Source organism: Rhinoderma darwinii, chromosome 12 (assembly GCF_050947455.1).
Source record: "Rhinoderma darwinii isolate aRhiDar2 chromosome 12, aRhiDar2.hap1, whole genome shotgun sequence".
NCBI lineage: Eukaryota > Metazoa > Chordata > Amphibia > Anura > Rhinodermatidae > Rhinoderma > Rhinoderma darwinii.
Genome location: NC_134698.1, coordinates 45,507,837 through 45,522,298, shown reverse-complemented (window position 1 = coordinate 45,522,298; position 14,462 = coordinate 45,507,837). Strand labels below are relative to the sequence as shown.

At 45.1% G+C, this 14,462-nt stretch overlaps 1 protein-coding gene across 3 annotated transcripts in view; it reads right to left on the bottom strand.

Moving 5' to 3' along the window:
• The window catches only part of STXBP6 (syntaxin binding protein 6), a 141,595-nt gene extending 131,543 nt beyond the window's left edge, over positions 1–10,052 (bottom strand). The window contains exon 1 of one of the 3 annotated variants that reach the window (XM_075843394.1): positions 9,848–10,052. The gene's annotated coding sequence lies outside the window, so the exon portion shown is untranslated. Of the gene's footprint in view, positions 1–7,921; positions 8,235–9,734; positions 9,827–9,847 lie in introns of those variants that run through there. The other 2 variants (XM_075843395.1, XM_075843393.1) reach the window with 2 other exon arrangements.
• Positions 10,053–14,462: the final 4,410 nt, after the last annotated feature.

Below are 14,462 nucleotides of genomic sequence, written 5' to 3'. Positions count from 1 at the left end.
TCATGTTATTGGGAATAGTTTATTCTGGGGAGAATACAGTGGTTCATGGAAGCACCATACATCAGAAGATATGGGTCTGTAATACAGATGCAATGCCATTTTCACTGTTGCCTGCCTATTCAATTCGGGTGCAAACCCCCTATTTACCTCAAAAAACATAGACCTTAATTGTCCTGGACATGATGAGCTGCATGTCTATTCATAACCTGCACTGTGTGTTCCTCAAAGTTGTTTCACGGAGGAACTACAAGGACCCATAGTATAGTCAGTGTACCACGTATGTCTCTACGGAATATCGAAATTCCTGAACTCAGTCATAAAGCAATTTCACAGTACTGTACCAATTAATATACACTCTTGTCTGGGTCTATCAGGGTGCTTTTACACGGGTAGATTTTCGCCGATCAACGTTAACAGCATGTCAATCGGTGACAGTTTAAATGGAGAAATGATCGCATGCGCATGGATAACTGATCGTTGTTATGGTTGTTCGTCCCCATACATTGTGCACCTTGTCGGCAGCACATCTTCTTGTTAAACAGGGAGATGTGCTGCCAACAAGCGAACATTTTTTGGCCGAATAAAAGATCCGATCAGCCGACGAACGTCTGTCGGCTTATCATTACCTTGTTTAAACCAAGACAATGATCAGGAACGAGCGCTCTTTCGTCCAATCATTGGCCAGTGTAAAAGGGCTTTTAGTTATATTCATTTCTGAGAAAGCTATGTGACAACCAATAGACATTATTGCTCCCACCGGGGTTGTAAACCGGTTTACCCAAATTAGTGAAGAGTAAATCAGCCTAGCTCTGCAGAGAGTGCGGATCGATGACAACATACATAACCATATTTGTCATTCAGGACATTAGACAAGCTTGGTGACAACTCATCTTGGCGATAACCGAAAAGAGTATGAACATAATTTTAATACCATGAAAGAAAACAATTCAAGGACTTTATATTTATTGGTATTAATTCTAAGTACAAAAGCACTTTAAAAAATGACCAAAAAAAAAAGTATTGGGGCAGTTATCAAATGAAATGTGCCAGAAACAAAAATGGTGCGCAAGACGAACGGACAAAAAGGAAAAGAAAGAGAGAAGGACATACTAGATGCAAGCTAAAGAGAAATCCGGATAGTGCTATGAATCATGTCCCCTTTCCCAGGTCTTAAAAATTGAGAAGTTCCAAAGAGAAGTCCAAGGGAGCCAGATTAGATGCAATAAATATGTGTTGGGATTCTCCGGGATACCAGCTACCACCAATTCTAGCATGCACATAATGTCATATAGAGAATCCACACATTGCACGCTACCCAAACGCAGATTTTAAATTATCACATAATGCGCAGCAAATCGTACCTGCGTTGACTTAGGGTATGTTCACACGCAAACAGCTGATGAAAACAGCTCCTGAATATCAGACATTTTGCAAGTACTCACGTTTTTCGCGGCGTCTTTTACGGACGTAATTGGAGCTGTTTTTCATTGGAGTCAATGAAAAACGGATCCATAACAGCGTAAAATTACACCTTGTCTGAACAGAACATCGTAAAACCCTTTGCAAGCAATGGGCAGATGTTTGCAGACGTTTTGGAGCCGTCTTTTCAGGCGTAATTCGAGGCGTAAAACGCCTGAATTACGTCTGAAAATAGGTCATGTGCACATACCCTTACCATCCGTGTTACATGTGGATTTGGATCAACAGCGGATATACCCCTTTCTACATTGAAAAGAATGAAATCGGCAGCATACCCCGATTACCGTGCGGAAAATGATCTGCAGCATGTGGATGAGATTTGTTCAAATCCCAACCACATGGCTGATATTTAATAAACTGCAGATTTTCCGTGCACAAATCCCATTACACTCTGGCGTATTTTTGTGTTTTGCAGTATTTAGATTTAAAAAAAATAGTGGCAAAAACCATGACAATACTGCATTCAGCCTTACAAGAACTAGGAACTCAGAGAACCGACTATATTGCCTCTCGCAAAGGGTCAAATTCCGTTGAGGATGTTAATATGCTGAAATCTTTGTTGACATATTAAAGATTCATTAACTGTTGAAACCTTGAGTGATTTTGAAGTGAATATTAAACAAAGATATACTTACTCAGATGTGGAAACTGTGGGGTGCTGGACATAGGTGTTAGGAGGTCAAGTACAAAGCAGCATGCCTTCTATGAAGTGGTTAATACTGTAGAACTGTCCAAGTGCTTATATGACACAGTTGTCTGCTCTCCAGGAATGTCCGGGAGGCTCCGTATATAGGGGCAGGCAAGTCTTCCTACAGCTGGGAGTCTATAAATGTGAGAAGCCAGTTTCACACAAAGGGGCAGATTCACTGAGACTAGCGTTTCATAAGCCCATCTTAGGCCTCATGCACACGGCCATAGCAGTGTGCACGGTCCGTGATAACGGCACGGACGGCCGCGCATTGTTATCCGCGGGCCATCCGCAATCCCGGACTGTGCACACAGAAGACGTGCATTTATTTCAATGGGACCGGACCTCGATTGCGTACCGTAAAATCAGGTGTCCTGAGTTTTTACGATCCGCAATTGCGCCACCCACACGATCCGTGTAAACCAGTCGTGTGCATGGGCCCAAAGAAATGAATGGGTCCGCAATTCATCCACATTTTTGCAGATGAATTGCGGACGCAAAAACACATTAGTGTGCATGAAGCCTTAGCCATCAGCCCCGCTGAAGTAAGAGGCTACAAATTTATTAAGAGATGCCCACCTCTAAAAAAAAAAAAAAAATCGGTTGCAACTTTCCTCTGGCCGTGCCACTAAATGGATGCTCAACTCGTGGCTCCTTTTCTCCCCTCCGGGTCCCTTCAGCAAGCTGTAGCTCATACAAGGTCCTGACGCCGAGCAACGTCAGGGCCTTATATGTGACACAGCTCCCCCCGTTCCGGGTGCTGCGTCACATACAACATCTTGAAGCCATTCTCCGTCAGTACATTATATGAGCCTCAGCCAATCGTGAGAACCTGAGTGGACCTGTAAAGAGGAGCGGTGAGGTAAGTTTACTTTTTTTTTATTATTATTGTCCGATGGGGGGGGGGTAGGTGGTGGGAGGTGATTTGCAGTTAGCATAGCCTAAAACTTGTCTAAAAGCCATCAAGGGTCTGTCCACACAAGACTGAAAAAAATCCCCATGTAAAAGGTCCTGGGTACAACTGCTGTGTCACTGCCAAAATTACTTTTGTTATTGAGTGATTCTGTACTGATTTAATGCTTTCCAAGGCACCATGCACACGACCGTGCCCGTAATCACGATCAGTGATTACGGGCATGGACGGCCACGGCCAGCCGTCCGCACTTCCAGGCCGTGCTCCCATTATAAAGTATGGAGCGCAGTCCGTAAAATAAAAAAATAGGACATGTCCTGTTTTTTACGGAAGGTTTCTATGGCACGTCAAGCTTTCTATATGCAGTGTCAAGCCGAACAGCGTATCCACCCTAAACACCGCAGGGAATGCCGTCTGAAAACATTGTGGTGCGCTTTTCTGGTGGGGAATTTCCACTGCGGAAAGCAGCGCTGGAAAAACAAGAAAAACGTTCATGCTGCGATTCTGCCGCAAATGTCGCAACACACACCACTTTGTTGCGGTTTCAAGCACCCCATTGAATTCAATGAGGAAAACCTACAACACAAGAGCAGCGATTCCGAGGAATTAATGGACATGTTGCGACTGGAGAAACCGCATCACAGGTCAATTTATGTGTGGGGTTTTTTCGGCTGATTTTTCCGCTGTGTGGGGATGGGACTTGTTGAAATCTCACCCACACTGCTGCTACTGTATTACGCTGCGGATCTCAAAGGAGAGAGGGGTTAAGTATGAGCGCTTTTTTTTTACAAATTATGCAAATTTGCTGCAGATTCGTTGCATAAATACTGCACATTTGCGGTGGAAATTTTAGTTATGTCCGATTGTGGTCACATTACTGTGGAAATCCTTTTCTTCAGGCCTCAGCCACCAATGTAAAGCGGGTTTCATTTATTACATTTACATCATAGAACACATATTCAGTCATCATAACTCCATGGTCAAATTTCACAGTATTTTTAAACCAGATCTTACGTTCGCTTAAAGAGGCTCTGTCACCAGATTTTCCAACCCCTATCTCCTATTGCAGCAGATCGGCGCTGCAATGTAGATAAGAGTAACGTTTTTGTTTTTTCAAAAACAAGCATTTTTGGCCAAGTTATGACCATTTTTATATTTATGCAAATGAGCCTTTCTTAAGTCCAAGTGGGCGTGTATTGTGTTCGTTACATCTGGGTGTTTTTACTTCTTTTACTAGCTGGGCGTTGTGAATGGAAGTGTATGATGCTGACGAATCAGCATCATCCACTTCTCTTCGTTAACACCCAGCTTCTGGCAGTGCACAGACACACAGCGTGTTCTCGAGAGATCACGCTGTGACGTCACTTCCTGCCCCAGGTCCTGCATCATGTCAGACGAGCGAGGACACATCGGCACCAGGCTACAGTTGATTCTGCAGCAGCATCGGCGTTTGCAGGTAAGTCGATGTAGCCTCTGTCGCCTGGTGCCGATGTGTCCTCGCTCGTCCGACACGATGCAGGACCTGGGGCAGGAAGTGACGTCACAGCATGATCTCTCGAGAACACGCTGTGTGTCTGTGCACTGCCAGAAGCTGGGTGTTGACGAAGAGAAGTGGATGATGCGGATTCGTCAGCATCATACACTTCTATTCACAACGCCCAGCTAGTAAAAGAAGTAAAAACGCACAGATGTACACACACAATACACGCCCACTTGGACTTAACTTTAAACACGCCCAGTTGTATTTAGGAAAGCCTCATTTGCATAAATATAAAAATGGTCATAACTTGGCCAAAAATGCTCGTTTAAAAAAAAAAAAAAAACGTTACTCTTATCTACATTGCAGCGCCGATCTGCTGCAATAGGAGATAGGGCTTGCAAACTCTGGTGACAGAGCCTCTTTAAGATGGTCATACCCACAAGATTAAAAAAAAGTCAGCCAAAACAACAGATTTCCAGTCACCAAAATGCAGTCAACATCACAAGTTATTAAATCCTAAGTCTATGCAGCACCAAGCGCAGGGTCAGCTGGACAAGGACCTGAATGGGCCTGATCATCCAAATCAAGTCAACGCAAAGACGTAAACTTGAGACCTGTCATGACAAAGGCGGCATGCACACTACTACAATGCAGCAGGGAAGAAAACGAAGAGGAAATTAGAAAACCATGTAAAGTACATCAAATGCTTAGTCCTTATTCACACGACAGGGTCCAAGAGTTGGCCGATAAAAACAGCAGTTTTGGACCGTTTTTCCCAGCCGTTTTGCATCCGTTCCGATTCTGTTCAGGGCCGTGTTGCCGTTTTTAACGGACGATTTTTACCTGTTTTGCATCTGTTTTTTTCCCTGTCCGTTTTAAAATCGGATGAATTTCATTTGTAATTTTTTGCCACATACTTCCCTCTGTAGATAATGCCACATACTACCCTTTGTAGATACTGCCACAGCACCCCTGTAGGTAGTGGCACACAGCCCACTGTAGGTAGTGGCACACAGCCCCCTGTAAGTAGTGCCACACAGCCCCCTGTAAGTAGTGCCACACAGCCCCCTGTAGGTAGTGCCACACAGCCCCCTGTAGGTAGTGGCACACAGCCCCCTGTAGGTAGTGGCACACAGCCCCCTGTAGGTAGTGCCACACAGCCCCCTGTAGGTAGTGCCACACAGCCCCCTGTAGGTAGTGCCACACAGCCCCCTGTAGGTAGTGCCACACAGCCCCCTGTAGGTAGTGCCACACAGCCCCCTGTAGGTAGTGCCACACAGCCCCCTGTAGGTAGTGCCACACAGCCCCTGTAGGTAGTGGCACACAGCCCCCTGTAGGTAGTGCCACACAGCCCCCTGTAGGTAGTGCCACACAGCCCCCTGTAGGTAGTGCCACACAGCCCCCTGTAGGTAGTGCCACACAGCCCCCTGTAGGTAGTGCCACACAGCCCCCTGTAGGTAGTGGCACACAGCCCCCTGTAGGTAGTGGCACACAGCCCCCTGTAGGTAGTGTCACACAGCCCCGTGTAGGTAGTGCAACACAGCCCCCTCTAGGTAATGCCACACAGCCTCCTGCAGGTAGTTCTACACAGCACCCCCGCCATAGATGGCACCCCCCCCCCCTAACTGTCTGTAGATAAGAGCCACTGTTCCAGGAGAAGTCCCTGACTTCACTGTCCAGTATGGACAGTGAGGTCAGGGACTTCTCCTGGAGCGGAGGCACCGGCCACAGGGTCAGGGATTCCGCTTCAGAAGTGCCTGACGTCACTGGGGATTCCGCTCCTACAGGGAGCAAACAAATACCCTCCTCCTCACATGTACTTCGCACTGTGAGGGGGAGAAGGAGAGAGAGCGAGCGACGGAAGACACGGCCGTCACTCGGGACACATTCCAGTGATGGCCGTGTATTACCCAGCCCCATAGACTCCTATCGGAGATGGGCAAACAGACGAAAATAGGGCATGTCCCATTTTTTGACCACCCTAAGAGTGCTTTATAAGCCTGTGGTAAACTGCACCAAATTAATAATAATGGTGCACACGGCATAATATAGCCGGCGAACGGCGCTGGACACATTAACACACTTACATTTACTTAAGGAGGTGCCTCACGATAACCACACGTCCATAAGGCTATGTTCACACGCTAAACAAAAAACGTCTGTCAAATACGGAGCTGTTCTCAAGGGAAAACAGCCTCTGATTTTCAGACGTTTTTAAGAATCAAACGTTTTTTGATGCGTTTTTTGCGGACGTTTTTGGAGCTGTTTTTCTATTGACCCAATGAAAACTGCTCCAAAAACAGCTCAAGAAGTGGCATACATTCTTTTTACAGGGGCGTTTTTTTAACCGCCATTTTCTTTCATACAGCGGCGTAGAAAAAAGTCCCCGTCAGAACAAAATGCTATTTTTCCCATTGAAATCAATGGGCAGATGTTTGGAGTTGTTCAGCTTCCGTATTTTAAGCCATTTTTCGGGGCGTTTACGGCCCAAAAAACGGCTGAAAATAATTTTTGTGTACATACCCTAAGCCCTATTAGACGTCATCCATATTCGGGAACCCTCTATGAGCCAGAACGCTGTGCTATGGTGGATCGGGCCTGTCCATCCGTTGCGTGGCTAAGAAGTTGGACCCAGGCCGGCTACTTTTTGAAAGGTTTTGAATGGCTGGCAAACTTGTACAGTTTGCACCAAAAAAAAAAAGAGTCTAAATTTGGGACATTTAACAACTCCTCTTAGCCATGTCCCTTTATTTTCAAAATTCAAAATTGTTCAGGTGTAAACCGATAAAACAAAATAAGTATTTTAAATATTTAGTGCACGCCGTGTATTGTAGCTTTTTGCGCAATTTCTTAGTAAGTCTCCCCCAATGAGCTGTTGAGACAATCAGAATGACTCAAGTGCTGAAACATCTGGAGGAGGGAGGGTACAAGAACTGATCTCTCGCCCACCATACATCTCTAGGAGACATCTTAATATAGAAATGCACCAAAAACTCATCTGTCAGACACATTGTCATGTAGCAACCACATCAGAGAAACCATTAGTCCACGAACATAATACGAACGACAATTCATACCGAGATTGGCAGCATTTTTGGTACCACAACGATGGGACACAACCAAGCAAAACCCTATTATCAGCCTGGTAGATGGCATTGTACACACCGGCCGGAGTGTTTAGTGGGCAGTAGAATTATTGGAGGGTTCCTTGTTATGGAGTATGACCAGCATCACACAGGACCTGCTTTCCCGTGCAGAGTACAGTGACAAGAGGTGTGGCACCGGGCACATATACATTGGGCACCAGCAGGAGGGGGCACTGGGGTGACACTTCATGAATAGATGTTCAGGTAGAACTCACCCCGAGCAGTGTCTGCGCGCCGGTATATAACTCCTGGCACACCAATGCAGCGGAGAGCTGAGGTCTCAAAGATCCCGGTGTAAAGCCCGTGTAGCCGGACTCCACAGCTCTCCGGTCCCGGGCTGCACTATGTTCTGCGGAGCCCTGTCCTGCCTCAGTCTGCTGCAAAACTGGGGGCTCTTACACGTGACCCCGAGCAGCCAATCAGTGTCCGGAGATCGGGCGCACTGGGAATGGGAATCGCTGGGAGGAGAGGCTGCTGGAGAATGAGGGACTGACACGGGGTGATAAGGACGAGGAGGTGTGTCCGCCCGGCGGTAACTTGTGTGTAATAATGCCGGCCCATTACTTGTACATGTGCTGTACATTCCTGCTCGCTGGCGCTGCACTCTGAAGGATGCAACGTGTTTACTGGACGTAATGCACGAGGTGCACATGCAGTGTGATTGTTATCAAGAAATCCGTGAAAATGGCTCACGTTCATGGTAAATGCTACAGACTGTAATCATGGAGGCTCAAAGTCTACCCGCAGACCCGTCATAGCAAAAACTTTTTTTTTTAAGCTCCCCCCCCATGAAGCGTGCCAACTCGAGTGTGCCCTCATAAACAGTGCCGGAGTTCCTCCATAAACAGTACCAGCTTGAGTGCCCTCATACAGTGTGAGACAGAGAGTGCCCTCATAAACAGTGTCAGGAAGAGTTCTTCCATAAACAGTACCAGACAGGGAGTGCCCACATAAACAGTGCCAACCAGAGAGTTCTCTCATAAACAGTGCCAGTGAGTTCGTCCATAAACAGTACCAGCCAGGGAGTGCCCTCATAAACAGTGCCAGTGAGTTCCTCCATAAACAGTGCCAGCCAGAGAGTGCCCTCATAAACAGTACTAGTGAGTTCCTCCATAAATAGTGCCAGCCAGAGAGTGCCCTCATAAACAGTACCAGTGAGATCCTCCATAAGTAGTGCCAGACAGAGAGTGCCCTCATAAACAGTGCCAGTGAGCTCCTCCATAAGCAGTCCCAGCCAGAGAGTGCCCTCATAAACAGTGCCAGACAGACTTCCTCCATAAACAGTACCAGCCAAAGAGTGCCCTCTTAAACCGTACCATCCAGAGTGCCCTCATAAACAGTGCCAAAGAGTTCCTCCATAATCAGCGCCAGCCAGAGTGCCCCCACAAACAGTGCCAGACAGAATTCCTCCATAAATAGTATCAGCCAGAGAGTTCCTCTATAAACAGGGCCAGACAGAGAGTGCCCTCAAACATTGTCAGTTAAGAAATACCCCATTAAGAGTGCTAGCTAGGGCGGAGCTTACCACGCTAGGTGATGGACGTGTAATCGCAGCGCTCCTCACTACACTCGCTCATTCTTCAGGACATCGCCTTGATTACTCGCTGACATGGTGAAAACAGTTAGGGATAAGCCTAAGGAACATCAGGGCACCCCCAGATCACATAAGCAGACTTCCGAAATGGACAAATTCTTTGGGAAAAAGCTGCCTTCTTCAACGGGCAGATCCAAGATGGCGCCTCCGCCTCACAAAGTGAACAACAGGCGGAGGACTCGGCTAGCTCTTATGCCCCTTCCGACTCGGCTGGGGACGCTCACTATGTGCCAATATCCAGGGCATACCTAAAGAAGACACTGCTGCAAGCCCTTGTGCCTGTTATGAAAGTCTTGTCCGATATAAAAACTGATATGCACCACATTGGTCACAGGGTACTTGCGCTTGAAGAAGCCCAAACCTTGGCATCCAAATATGGCGTCTCTATGCACAAAGAGTTCTATGCTCATCAGACGCACTTAAACAATTTATACCTGCATCTGGAAGACCAGGAAAATCGCAGCAGATAGAGAAATGTTCGGATACGGGGGATCCAAGAATCGGTCGATAATGAGGCTCTACCAGTCACTTTGACCGCCATCTTTACCTCGTTATTGGGTGCCGAACAAGCTGCATCTATATCCATGGAAAGGGTACATCGAGCCCTTCGGCCTAGACCTGCCGCAGGTGATCCACCACGAGATGTGATATGAGAGGCCCCCCTTTAGAGCGCATAGCGTGGGGGACACATGGGATCACTTCGCACCCCCCTGTTTTCCCCCTTTTTCTATCCTTCTTTTCCCTTATTCTGTTCTCTTGTTTGTTCTATAGGCTGTTTTTCCCCCTATTTGTGACTTGGTATCTTCCCACACCCCTTCTGTGGGGTGTGTTTTGGTATTTACCTTGTTCTGGAAGTTTCCCCAGGTTTGACCTCGTGACCAGGCAGATGTTGGCAACAGTCCAGGGATTGGTTTGAGCAGCTGAGCGGCGGGAAATCCTGGAGGATAAAAGGCCTTGCTGTCTGGTCCGATCAGCAGTTTGTCTGAAGAGGAAGCCGTTTGAAGCAGCCCCACCCACCCTCCCCTTTTTTCATGGACAGAATCACCGCCACGGTGTTTGATAGTGGGTTGTCGCACATCTAATGCTGTGTGGACAAGTGCTTATTTATTGGACATTTCAGTATTGGACATTATTTATTTAATTATTCAGTTATTCAAGTTGATTATAAAGATTTATGAATATATTTGTTACCCATAATAAACACCACAGCCTTTTATTTCCAACTATTTGTATGCGTGTCTTTATTTATGGTATTTCTGGGGATTGAGTATGTTATCCCATGCGGGATTCTTAGCTATGTACACACGGCGGCCATTTTACGAGGAGAGAGAGATACTCCAGTGGTTCTATATGAGGGGACTAAGGTATTACTGTTTCAAGACCTAGCGGCAAGCACTTTAGCCAAGTGCCGCATTCTGATGCCAGTCACAGACGCTCCACGGGCCTGCAAGTTACCTGTCCGATTGCTTTACCCCTTTCGGCCTAGCTACTATGAAAGAGGGCCGGCAAATCACCACTCGTACACCTGGGGACCTAGGCAACGACTGGAGCAAATTAGAGATGGACCCTATGGATATCCCCTCTTGGATGCCCAAAAAAGAGAGATAGAAGCAGCACTCAAAAAAACTCTGGTTTATTCATCCAGCATGCACTGCATCCCTCTTGGATGCCTGTGTCCCTGGATTTGCAACCACCACCCCAGAAAAACAATTGGCACTCTACATCCAAGATTAAGTCTCCGAGAGGCAAGAATCTACATCACACTGAGCACACTTGATCTGTCTCTCCTGGTATCCTTGATCAGTTTCTTTACAGGATTATGTCTTTGAGTAGTCGTTGAAATTTGCAAATGTAGAGATGCATTGTTTAAACTTTTATTTCTCGACTTATATCTATATATGTTGGAAGATTGTTCACAGGTGTTCTGATATAATCCTGTATGAGTATTTACTGGTTATAATTGTTACCCTTCATCAGTTGCACCCCCACCACCCCCTATCTCTCTCCTATAAATTAAATAATGCATTGTATAGCTGATTACATTCTGAGCCTTATTATAACAATTTCTTGTGGAGATCCTTCGTACTTACCTTTCACTTTCAGCTTGAACATCACTGAGGTGATTCATATAAAATTTTTATCTTAAAAGTTATGAAGCTTCAGTGCGGTGTTTTGTAAAACATGGCAAATTTCTTCTCTCCCCCTTCTGGCAGGGGTTTTCTTGGATGCGCCTCCTAATTCTGGGATTTTATAGAGGCTATATTTTGATTTCATTTATTATGCTTTTGTTAATTCATGTTATACTGTATGTTATGTTTTGTCTCCCAAGTGGTGTTTTTTTTGCTAGGTCCCTTGCTGTATCGATGTCCTTAAATGTGGACCCCCATGGGTAGATTGAAAGTCTGCTCCTACAATGTGAAGGGGTTAAAGATTCTAGACCTCTTTTGGGGGGAATTTAACTCTAAAGCTTAATACCCCTGACATATTACTGTTACAAGAAACTCATTTTCGTCCTACACATCTTTTTACCCTTTCTAAACAGCAGTAATCTCTATTGTTCCACAGCACTTATTCCTCTAAGTCAATTGCCATCCATAAAGTTCTTCCTTTTAGGGAAGGTGCTTTATTGTTAGATCCCATGGGACGCTTTGTGTTTCTAAAAGGCCACATCTCCAATATGAAGTATATGGTAGCGGCCGTGTATGCACCTAATGTTGGGCAAATAAGATGGATGCGTAAAACTCTTACTCCCCTTAAAACATTTAGCGAAGGACATCTTATTTTCGAAGGGGACCTTAATATTTCGATAGATCTTCCATTAGACACAACTTCTACTGCCAACCCTCTGCTATACGCCAACTTAAGATCCTTTTGTCGCAACGGGATTCTGGATGCATGGAGAGTGAAGAATCCCTCGGTAAAGGACTATACTTATTACTCCCCTCCTCATGGAACTTACCATGATTTCAAAGTTTACAGAGGTCTGTAATTCATTACTTGAGGGCTCTCCTGTCCCTAAACAATAATTGGAAGCTTTTATAACTATTCTTCCTAAGGAGGGGAAAGATCCTGAATGTTGTGGGGGTTATAGACCTATCTCACTCTTGAACTGTGACTTGAAATGGTGGATGAAAGTTATGGCCCTACGAATCCAACCTATGCTACCTCAAATAGTAAATGAAGAACGAGTAGGGTTCCTAAAAGGCTGGGAGGGCAGGCATAACTATAGTACGCTATTTATTAAGTTAAGCGCCGGGGGCGCTGTATAGTCCTTCTCGGCACAGATGCGGAGAAAGCTTTTGATAGGGTCTATTGGGAGTACATGAGAGCTACACTACTTAAATTTAATTTCCCCCCTGTTTATCACTGCTATATTTTATCTGTATGATTCCCGATCCGCTAGAATTCAAGTAAACGGTACCTTGTCGGGATCCTTTTCTATAGCTAATGCAACTCGTCAAGGTTGCCCTTTATCCCCATCCCTGTTTTGTATGGGGATGGAAACACTTTTTGCGAAATTGAGGCAGACTGAGGACATTAAGGGTCTATGAATGGGGAACCACATACACAAAGTTGTTGGAAACCTCTAACAGCCTTTCCATTGATATTGGATGTCTTTAACACTTTTGGAGAAATTTCCAACTTTAAAATAAACTATGACAAATCAGATGCCCTGGGTGTGGATCTGCCTGTAGCTCAACTCTCCGTTCTGAAATCTACCTAACATTTTAAGTAGCCTCCAGCTGCTATTAACCCTTTAAGGACGCAGCCTTGTTTTGGCCTTAAGGGTATGTTCACACGGCGGGGGTCCGTAACGGCTGAAATTACGGGGATGTTTCAGCCTGAAAACATCCCCGTAATTTCAGCCGTACCGGCATGTGCAGGCGCTTGAACGCCGCGTCAATTACGGCCGTAATTAGCGCTGCTATTCATTGGAGTCAATGAATAGCGGCTCCAATTACGGCCAAAGAAGTGACAGGTCACTTCTTTGACGCGGGCGTCTATTTGCGCGCCGTCATTTGACAGCGGCGCGTAAATATACGCCTCGTGTGAACAGACAAACGTCTGCCCATTGCTTTCAATGGGCAGATGTTTGTCAGCGCTATTGAGGCGCTATTTTCGGGCGTAATTCGGGGCAAAAACGCCCGATTTACGTCCGTAAATAGGCCGTGTGAACATACCCTAAGGCTCAGAGCCAATTTTTCAAATCTGACATATTTCACTTTATGTGGTAATAACGTCGGAATGCTTAAACCTATCCAAGCGATTCTGAGATTGTTTTCTCGTGACACATTGGGCTTTATGTTAGTGGTAAAATTTGGACGATATATTCAGTGCTTATTGGTGAAAATTTGCAAAATTTAGGGAAAATTTATAAAAAATAGCAGAATTTAAATGCATCTGCTTGTAAAACAGACGGTTATACCACCCAAAATAGTTACTAGTTCACATTTACTATATGTCTACTTTAGATTGGCATCGTTTTTTGAACATTATTTTATTTTTCTTGGACGTTACAATGCTTAGAACATAAACAGTAATTTCTCTTTTTTTTAAGAAAATTTCAAAAGCCTTTTTTTTAAGGTACCTCTTCAGTTCTGAAGTGACTTTGAGGGGCCTATGTATTAGAAACCCCCATAAAACACCCCATTTTAAAAACTAGACCCCTCAAAGTATTCAAAACAGCATTTAGAAAGTTTTTTAACCCTTCAGGCATTTCACAGGAATTAAAGCAAAGTGGAGGTGAAATTTGCAAATTTCATTTTTCTTGCTGAATTTCAATTTTATAAAAAAAATTTTTTTGTGTAACACGGAAGGTTTTACCAGAGAAACACTACTAAATATGTATTGTCCAGATTCTGCAGTTTTTCGAAATGTCCCACATGTGGCTCTACTGCGCTCCTGGAATAAAACACAAGCCCTAGAAGCAAAGAAGCACCTAGTGCATTATGAGGCCTCTTTTTTATTAGAATATATTTTAGGCAGCATGCCAGGTTTGAAGAGGTGTTGAGGTGCCAAAACAGTAGGAATCCCCCAATAGTGACCCCATTTTGGAAACTACACCCCTCAAGGAATTCATTTATGGCTGTTGTTATCATTTTGACCACACAGTTTTTTCACAGCACCTATTTTAATTGGGCTGTGAAATTAAAAAAATGAAA